We start from the raw sequence: 10,881 nt of genomic DNA, 5'->3' as shown, positions 1-10,881 counted from the left end.
CGAAATGCATATAGGCTGCCGCATCGATCTCGAACATGTGGGCAGTCGTCGGGGCAAGTATAGAGCAGCTACCTACTACTCTACTACTCAAATTAGCTAAACTCCAACTAACTATATATGGTGCTAGATTAAATCATCTCATACAGTATAAAGCAGCCATTGTACTCTTTGCCGATCTTTATGAATGAAGTGCAAGCGTACCTTCACCACTCCTCGGTCTCATCAGCTAGTTTACGATCCCATCTTCCAGTTGAAAGCCAGACAGCATCGATGTAGTTTACTACTTATTATTCTTTTTGTGTTTCAACTACAAGTGAGAGTCAATAGCATGTTCAAGAAGCACCCGCAACTCCCATAGTGCCAGTCAGTAAGGAAAGGGTTTATTAGCGGAGCAACAAGTGTGGTTTCATAGAGTAAGCAGTGTTTTCTCACAATAGGCCAGTGAGCTCTACGTCTAACCTTACTATATATAAGAATCTCGGTTCAAACAAAAAGTAGGACGGAGCCGATCGCACTCGACAGTATAGCAGTCGCTCAGTGCAACCCTGGTTTAAGCATGCCCTCTTTATTAAATATAGTGTACTTCAGAAGAGGGATAATATCTAATAATAGTAGTGAAGCTGCAACTACCCCTTATCCTCCATGAGAGCTGGTGGAGTTCACGAGTTTCCATCATGACGAAAGGTGCCAAGCTAGTCGGGTAAGAACAAGGGTACGACGAGATAGAGCGCTCTAAGCACCCTCATCGGAATTAGTTGTGCAAGCGGACTGAAGGGTTGTTTACGTTTGCTGCTCATTGGCTACTAGTAGAGTGGTGGGTCTAGTCGCAGTAAGGAGAATGCATCATACATAGGAGTGGGGCAAGGGTGTTTAATATCCAGTGTTTTCATACCCGAAGGACAGAACACAGCAACACAAGCCATAGAGAAGGGGGGGGGAGCTTTCTAGCCAGGGCATATCGAGGGAGCAGGTTTTTTCTTTTTTACTACCGATAATCGTTTACCGTTGTGATAGGGGGAAAAAAGGGAGGCAGTCTCCATAAGATTCGAGGTTAGATCTATTCGAAAACGCAAGGGCGGAGAGAGGTTAGAACCACCCAGAGCTCGCTGGACAGCAGTAGTTGTCCGTTGTTCAAGTAGTCCGGGAGTTTTTTTATGGTTGAATCAAGTAGAGAGCAGCTATAGTATAGTATCGGAATCAAACGACGAGCAAGAGGCCTCAGGCATAACTGAGTGTGGCCCGCGTGTCATAGTCAAAGAGAACAGCTTTGTCGTAGCGGAGAGAGGCTGATACTGAGGGAGAAGAAGGATAGAGCATCCCCATAACAAGCTGGGTCAAGTGTTGCTAGACAGGATCAGCTTTTACCTTACTTACTACTATTATAGTAGGTAGTTAGTATCCGCGCTCATCTTTTATATAGTTCAATTAGTGCTTTCGTCGTAAGAGAGCGCTCCAGTCCGGTATGAGGGTTCAAGTTCAAGTTGTTGGTAGTATAACTATATATAATAAGAGTTGTTTTAGTACTAATATAAGTACTAGTCGTTTTAGTAGTTAAATATTAGTAGTATAATTCGTAGTAGTCTATAGTATAGTAAGTAGTAGAGAAACACCTGTTATACTATATTCTCCTCCACGAAAGAGCAACACCTCACTCTGCAGCATATCTAATAAGGTTTGTTCCTCTTTCTACTATCTATAGAATATGATGAGTCTAGTGCAGTGCCGTATACTACTTCTTTTTTATATGTGCGCTGCTCTCTTCTGTCCCGTGTAGATCAAAAGTCTCGTGCATCATTCGTTTCTATGGTGTGTGTTGGCATATGCCCAGTTCCAGTGTCTGCTTCCCTCCGGCCTATCATCAGCATCAATCGAATGGGTGTCACTCCAAGTTGTTAGTTGTTGAGTCAGTGGGCGATAAAGAGCCAGGCGTGTAAAAGAATACCAAAGTGGAGGGTAATAGGTGGTGGATAACAACCATTCGAGAGCAGCAGTAGTACCACCCCCATTATTAATTAGTTAGAGAGTATAGCTACTTGGACGTCGAGACCCTTGCAGCAGTACCACAGTGAAGCAACCACACAAAAGAGCAGAGACGAGAGCTTTGTGTTTACAGTATATAATATATCGGACTCACATAGAGATATAGGGGAAGACAAGGATGCAGCAACCCTCCATAACTACTCTTTTCTTTCCTCATTTTGCCCTGTCCTGCATAATAAGTAGTAGTATAATTAGTAGTATACGTTTTCTTATTATTAGAGTAGTGGAGATTAGCTCTCTCTTAGTGTTTCGCCATAGTCTATCAAATAGTAGTAGCTAGAATCGAATAGTACGAAGGTGGGTGGAAGGTCCAACTCTTCTCATTACAACATCCTGGCTAGCTTCTCTAGAGTGAGTTGCGTTGCTTAAGGTCAGTAGTGAGAAGTAGTAGTTGTGTTGAAATGGAGGCGGCTGTATAGAGGGTTGTTGTCTTGATGATCAGATGGACGCATTTAGTAGTGCTGCTGTTGATTCTTCTTCCGAGTCATACGATACTGCTGAGTAAGTGAGCTCCACCCGTAACACACAATCTTGAAGGTTATTTCTGTTTTATTTAAGTAAGTAAGATAGTATAGGCGAAGGTAGTCTCGGGAGCAGCGCTTAAACCACCACCCTCATGATGAAATACTACTGACAGAGAGAAGAGGATCAAAGAGTCAGTCTACTAGTTGGGAGTGAGAGCGCTAGTCATAGGTAGGAATTGTTAGTGTGCAATTAGCTCCTGGAAACAACACATGAATACAACTACGACGAGGCTGGGGTCAAGCACTCTCTTCTACTACTACTACAACTACTACCTTATAGAAGGAGGAAAGACACTGCGCTGGTAGTTATAATAGTAGTATAGCAGCCTGGGAGGCGAGAGCAGATCGATATTATGTGCAATGATGAGAGAAGGGGTTAGAGTGTGCATACCTACTTGAGTGGAACACCAAGGATTTGTGACTCGCCCAGAGGTTGATTCAGTACTAGTAGAGAGAATGGGTAGGGTTTTGTATAGTATATACTCACTAACACAAGACAAAGCAACGTCGACTGTCTAAACTAACTGCACAACCAGAGCCATAGTAGTCGCTCAACCCACCACTAGTTGATGACATTAGTTTCGTTGCCACCTTGAGAATGTCTATATTATATAGTAGTAGTGTGTATATATACTGTATAGGTACCTTCTGTTCGTAGTAGTTTCTTTGCTTCTCGTTCGAGAGTAGCTTCTATCTTGCTTGTCATATCCGAGTCTAGCGATTGGCTCCACAAGAAGATTCTCTATATCGACATACAAATATGATATAGTAAGTAAGTAAGTAGAAGGGTTTTACTTCTTTTCTCTATCTATCTATAGTAGTATACGTGTATAATAATTAGTAGTTTTCGTATTATTAGCCTCGGTAGCAAGTGCAGCTATCGTCGTGGTGTTGTTTGTAGCCAGCTTCTTCAAGCAAGTTATAGCATTCTAGTAGTTGTTAGTAGTAGTAGTTAGTAGTTGTAGCCTCACTGTCTTCGTAGTATAGTATAGATCCTACCTCGTTCTCGTGGATGCCTAGTTGTTACAACCCAGCCTAACGAGTGTATGTAAGCCTTGTTCTTAGTTAGTAGAGAAGTGCGCTATCGTACATGCTTCCAGTATTGATTCGTTCTCGGAGTCTAGAGTACGATCCGAGGACAAACGAGATCGATGTGAGACTTCGGGGCAACGTTCAGTCTTATTAGTGTGTACCATCCCAGTTACTTTTTATTACTAAAACCTCTATACTACTTACTCTTTACTCCCACTTCTCAACCACTAATACTATGATGAGAACAAACCTAGTGAAGCGCATGGTACACTGGTCTATCTTTTCTTTATTGTGCTGCAACACCCATAACACAACGGAATGAGTCGTAGTTATTAGTATGGTACGGGGTACAACTATAATAGAGGAAGAAGAGCAGTCTCCTTACTACACTACTACCTATGGGAATAGCAGTCAAGTCGTTGCTTTACTAGTACCTCGGGAGAATAGTAAGCAACAAGCATGAGTTTTAGTGTTGGGGCATCTATTCGTTTCTGTAGTCATCTCTGCCCATGGGCTAGCTTCTTTCGATGTGGAGTGTGTGTGAGTCTCTCTTCATGTCGTCGTTTTAGTCGTAGTGGGTGGAAGCCATAGAGCAGCAGCACATACTACCACCTAGCGCAGTTTCAACCGGCAGAACGAAGCACAAGCACTTCCATGTACGTAGGTAGTTTTGCTCCGGTACAACTGCTACACAAAAACAGAACCTGGCATGAGTAGAGAGCTGCTCTTGTTGTGCTTAGGCATTGGGGATAAGTTATGGTTGTTGTTAGCTATACTACTGGTCTACTCTAACGACGTCATGAGGATGGCTACTGCTTCCGACCTGCACTAAGAAATACTATAAAACTACCTGGTGAACGAGACTACGATATGGTTGTAGTTAGTCGGCTATGCGTATTGCTTTTAGTGAGAAAAGTATGTATCGGGGAAACACAAACTACTTTGTTTTGGGGACCGTCTTCCGGCAAAGAGACAAAAGATCGAGTCACGAAGAAGGGGTAGTAGTTGCTGGTGTCTCAACACAACAAACTAGGAACCTTTACGTCTGTCTCTGTGTGTATCTCGGAAGAAGAACCACTCACTGAGCAACTCTCTTCCAATGCTATGGGGTTTTGAACAAGGTTTCTGCGGATGCAAAAGTAGTAATTAGCGAGACAACGACTGTGCTATGAGTGAAGACAGCTTTTATGGATGAAGTAACCATACTACTATAAAACAACCTCTCTCTATTATCCCCACTCCGTCACAACAAGGACACGAAAACAAGGTCTTTCATCGTTGTGTTTTCTTATAGCTGTTGTAGTAGTGACGGTATCAAGTAGCTGCTCTCTTGTTGTAGTCGTCGAAGTAAGGCAGAATGGGGGTGTTTTCTATAGAATAGGCGTAGTTTATTTAATAGTAAGGGCAGCTCTCTTCTTTGCAGTCTCACAAAAGCATGTCTCATATCCATCTTCTTCATCCACGAAACCCTTAGTCGTTAGTCTGCATGTCTATCCTAACACAACCACTAACTACTTCTTCCATTCGACGAGTAGCCCCCTTTCGAGCAACCAATAGCGATGAAACCCAAGTAGTTGAGACTATAGGTTAATGGAACTCGTACTAGCAGCTATGGGTGTAGCAGTCGGGGTGGCCTATGCCTTTCCGCTCTTATATGAAACTGGTGCTTGATAGGTTGGGAGCTAGCTCTATCTACTGCTGTAGTTGAATCGACCGAGTGGACTGGCAGTAAAGTAAAGGCTGACCTGTGTGTTCCAATTGCGATAGAGTAAGTAAGTAGTTGCGATAGAAGCCCAATGCCATAACCAAAAGTAGTAAGTACTATTTGCTGCTTGCTCATTATGCCACATATAAGCTTCATCCACTATTCTATATTATTTATATGCGCCCTCGACTGTCCAACAACGATCATGTACATGGAGAGGAGGAGATAGTAGAACGAGAAGTAAGGCAACCCTTTCGATGTTGCTGCCGTTCTAGTGATGAGGCTGCTGTACTATAGTTGTGGTGCTATGGGGTAAACACCAACAACCACTTTCTTCTAATCGTCGTACTACGGACACAAGGACTATATGATGACCTTTTGCTCTGCTCGTATTGCTAGACAACTTGAACGATACTGGCGTAGTAAGATGTATTCCAATCGCCGCATCACTTCCAGCTTGGGGGAGAATACGACTCGGTGGGGTAGCTCGACTACAGGTGTTCTCGAATGCGGAAGGAATAAGGGTTTGTATGGGTCTAACTACTAGTTTAAAAGCTACTAGACTATAAGCGGCTTGTCGGATAGTTCTGATGCTGCTAGAATGACAACAAACCTCTTCTCAAGTGCTACTGAGCCTATGATGGACGACTGCACATTGAATGCAACTACTTCTATTGATAACGACCTGATGACTGGATGTAGCAAAAGAAGGGATCCCCGTTCCACTCCCCAGTTCCACTACTAATTATACTACTAGTATTAAAAACCACCTTCTACTCCAACAACTCCTAACCTCGTCAAGCCAGTGAGAAAGTACCTACTACCTACTAGCGCCACCCGTGCGTTCCGCGTACTCGTATTATACTACTCGGTATATGCTTGAAATGATGAAAAGGAGCATCACTAGTAGTTGTTGCAGCAAGTGGCCACCTTCTATCTATATAATAATAGTAGAGAGAGCTTATGGTCAGTAGTTGTTGCATCTAGTACTATAACTGGGAGTTGGTAGTAGTGGTGGAGCTAGGCTAGCTAAGGTACAGATGAACAGAGCGTCGGTGCATCAATCGTTATGCTAGAGAGTGTTTTTATGGTAGTTGTTGCTGCCGGTCTCAACGCATTCATAGGTACTTACTTATTATTACACTAGTTGAACACGAGAGAAGTTTTCTAGTTTTAGTAGGTGGGCACCCGAAACAACTGGGACGAAGAAAGTAGCGACACCACCCCTTCTGCACTCCCATATTGGTAAAGAGCGCGTTAACGGTAAACACCAGAGAAAGAGTTTATTTACTATTATTAAGTTTGCCAGCATCCAGCGAGAGACTCTTCTTATTTAGTTTTAGTAATAATAAGTTTGTATAAGTAAATAAGTAGTAGTTTAAGTATTAGTTAAATAAGTGAATTCTTAGTTAAGTACTAGTGTTATTTCTTAGTTAGTGTTATTGTTGTTTTAGTTGAAGTAGAATAAGACTTAAGATATTATTATTTATAGTTAATGTATATAGTAGTTAGTTAGTTAGTTAGTTATTATTATGTATTAGTAGTACGTGAGTTAAGTCTCAGTCCTAATAACACGACTAACACAAACTATACTATCTATATGTATGTGAGTCAAGCTGAAACAACAACAACAACCCTAACCTTACTTTGTTTGCTTCTCGAGTGTAACCTTGTTGTTTGTATGTTAGTATATCGGGTCCTCGTGACGAGCGAATATATAGCCAACTATAGAGGCGAAGGAAACCATACAACAAACAAGACACACTCGATAGTTATCTTAGTAGTGTTAGTAAGTAGTTGTTAGTTGTTAGCTTTAATTAAACTACCTAATTAACCTTCATGCAATTAAGTAAGGGTAAGAACTCTATACTTACTTTATTGACTTAAGTAAGGGTAAGAACTCTATACTTACTTTATTGACTTAAGTAAGGGTAAGAACTCTATACTTACTTTATTGACTTAAGTAAGGGTAAGAACTCTATACTTACTTTATTGACTTAAGTAAGGGCTTATTACTAATTAACTTACACACTAAGAAAACAACTACTAGTAACCTCTACTTAACAGCTTAGACTTACTACTGCATGAGACTCTAATCCTTAGTCAGAGAGTAAGAGTAAGTAACTAGATAATAGAAGTTATTAATAAGTTAGTAGTTAATATAGATGATTAGAGTTAAGTTACGTGTGAGCAAGGGTAAATCAGTAGTTAGTTATAGAGAGTGGATTGAGTCAGAGTAGTTAGTAGTGTGTGTAGTAATGTTGTGAGCGTAGTATAATAAGTAGTAGTAGTTTAAATAAGTAGTAGTAGTTTTAGTAGAATAAGAAGAAGTAGGGTTAGTAGTAAGTAAGTATGTATTATATAGTAGAGAGAAGCTGGAACAACCCCTTGTTCATAGAAGAAGCTAACTACAAGCTCTGTGTATAGTCGTAGTTCAAGCTAGTAAAGAGCACTATGTATGTGTGATACGCTATCGGGGAAGCACACACAACGTCGTCCACGGCGAGTAGTAAGTAAGTACATATGTGAGTAATTCGAACGAGTTCCGTACAAGGAGAGGAAGAAGAACCTTGCGGGCTAGTATAGAGGTTGGTTTACTACGTCTACTGTTGTTAGGAAACCTCGTCTCTCAGAACTGGACGGGCCAAGCAGCTGTTATATAGAAGCACAGGCATGGGGCAGCACCACTAACCACTAGAATTCATAGCTCACTTTATATACTAGTACACAACCAGACACTCGTTCCTACTGCTTCTAGTATAATCTTACCTTGTTACTTATATAAGAAGTAGAGCTGGTTGGAGTTGTTGAATGATAGAGAGCTATCCAAGAGTGAAGAAGAAAAGGGAGAGAGCAAGAGGATAGTAGTAGGTTGAGGTTGAGTCGGAGTCTGATCTTCTTTCCTTCGTTAGTCCGATACACAAGAAAGCAACAATTACATCTCTCCTACTACCTATACCCTATACGTATACACTATAAGACTATATACTACTTATTTTGGGTTGCTCACCTCGTTAACTACCTGACCTGCGTTCGTCACCCGTGTGCTGCTTCATCCATCTCTTAACTAGTTGTTCACTACCTATTCTAACTGCTCTTGCCACTCCACCCACATCTTCTATCGTATCCTTCCCTTTCTTATATAGTCTATAATATGTATGCACCAACAAGAGAGCTCATACTGAATGAACTAGTAGTATTATAAGTAGTAGTGTAGTAGTTTGAGTACTAGTAGTTTTATAGTAAGAGAAGATATATGCTGACCCTTGCGGTGCTTCTTTGCTGTCCGAATGAAACAACTAGCACGACTGAACGAGATGATGAAAATGCCTACTACTATATTCTAAGATATACTAGACTTAACTTACTACACGGATAGGCTGCACATCCACTAGTGCGCGCTATAGCCAGCCAGACTAAGTAGGATATGGAGACAACAGCAGCCTCTCTGCTTCTGTCTCGACTGATCTTGGACACTGTAAGTACGAAGCACACTGTTGTCTCTCCAGTACCAGTAGGAAAACATGCCTCTATCCGGAGCCAAGGGTTTCTAAGCGAATGAAGAGTAGTCGTCTTCGTACGATATGCTACTACTTGTTGTTGTTTGCTGCTTACGATAGACACAACTATGGCTGCTTACCTTCCCAAGTGTGTTGTATAGTAGTGTTGCACACCAGTAGTACTCTTGGCATCGATGATAGGTTGTTTTATTAGTACTAAGCCTGACTCCGATATAACTGCTTCACTCCTAGTTGCTAGCTATCCACTACTATTATAGTTTGTTTCTCCCCTACCCGATACCACATCATAATGTGCATGCTTCACTGTAGTTCTGTCCACTACTTATAATAGTGTTTGATAGTTCATCGACACTATTATAAGTAGTGCTTTCGTAGTCTCGTCTGTGTTTTGCTGCTGTGTTGTTGATACCACCATTGGATTAGCCATACTAAATAGTAGTAAGTAGTGGGACAAGAGCAGCTTACTATAGTAGAAGCACCAACAATGGAAGAAGCATAGACAACACATCCATGTACGTAACGTTACGACCTACTAGCAGCTAGTGGGTGGGTTCGAAACAAACCTATGGGCACATCTCGACGGGTCTCTGGCTTAGCGAGATACGAGACAACTACTAGAGTCTGCATTCGAACTGCTCTATCCTTTTATTATACTAGTAGGAGAGGGGGGCTGCTTCATGGGCCTATACGGACATGGTAGGTTGTTGGAGGGCTGCTTGCTACTACACACAGCTTCTCTTGCTCTGGAGTTCTATTTGCTAGTAAGAGAGAGATCGGGCTCTTATGGCTGCTGCTAAACCAACACCTGCATGCAACGAGCTACTACACACTAGCTAACTATCGGACTAGTAGAGTTACTCGAATGACACTGGTGCTACTGCCCTTGCTTCCTCTCTCTATACTACTCCTATTATCCTTGTGCTACTACTCTCGTGCTATCTGTCTCTATGCGTTCAGCAACCCATTATAATACTACTTGTTAGTGTATACTACTTACAGCTTCTTGGCTTAGCTCTCCTCCACACACTCTACTCTGCTCGTGAAGAAGCAGCACAACAGCTGCTGATCTCCCTCACATCTCTGTGTCTTCACTCGTAGACGGCACACTGTTGTCTTCTATTATTTAGGAAGCAGAGCAACAGTAGAAGGAAGTAGTAGTTAGGGTAGTGAGTTGTCTCTCGGTCTGGCATAAGCACTAAGAAAAGGAGGCTGGTAGTTGTTGGCAGAGATATCTTGATGAAGGTAGGGTGGTAGTTGTTCCAGCACGAAGTAGAAGGTGTGTGATGCGGAGGAAGGAAGAAGAAGAGCAGCACCAAAAGCAAAGACTAGACTCTTAGCAACTATACTACTAACTAACCCTGCACCCACCATATAGTAGTAGGATATCAATAGCAACAACCTTTAACTTCGTCCACACTAGACTGCAACCCAACTTATGCACACGACTAGACTGCTCCATCCGCAGCTATACTATATTATTGGGCTGCTCCAAAGGAAGACGACTATTAGACTGTACTCTCGTCGATAACCTTCTTCCTCCTCCTCATATGGGCAGCACTACTAGCGCAACTAACTTCATCCACTCTGTCTGAAATGAGGTGTGGTGGGGAGTAGTACTGACGATTGCTATATGATGAACGATCCAAGCAAGAAGAATTCAGTAGTACTAGACTACCCTCCTCTACAACTGGCGGACCTGTGCAACTGGCATCGAAGCAACCCCACTACTACTATTATAGAGATCTGACCGAGCAACTACCGGTTTCTCTCAGATCCTCCACTACTGGGCAACTAGATGACTACTCTTGGAGCTACTTGCATCATGATGAAGGAAGCTACCACCACCTCCATATGCATCCAACTACTGTACCCACAACCTGCGAGATGACTGTTTTCTCTCAGATCCTACTAAAAGCTACTGAGATGCAACTACTAGGGCAACGACTACAGCTACCCAGCGATAGAGTGTGTCATTGTATACACTACTAGTAGGTTATATAGGTATGTGAGGGATAGGATGGTGGTGAGAGACAGAGGTGGAAGAAAAGATGGGTAGGGC

Source organism: Amborella trichopoda, chromosome 12 (genome assembly GCF_054954075.1).
Source record: "Amborella trichopoda isolate Santa Cruz 75 chromosome 12, AtrichopodaSantaCruz75HAP2 v2.0, whole genome shotgun sequence".
NCBI lineage: Eukaryota > Viridiplantae > Streptophyta > Magnoliopsida > Amborellales > Amborellaceae > Amborella > Amborella trichopoda.
The sequence above is the reverse complement of the archived record's forward strand: the minus strand, read 5'-3'. Positions refer to the sequence as shown.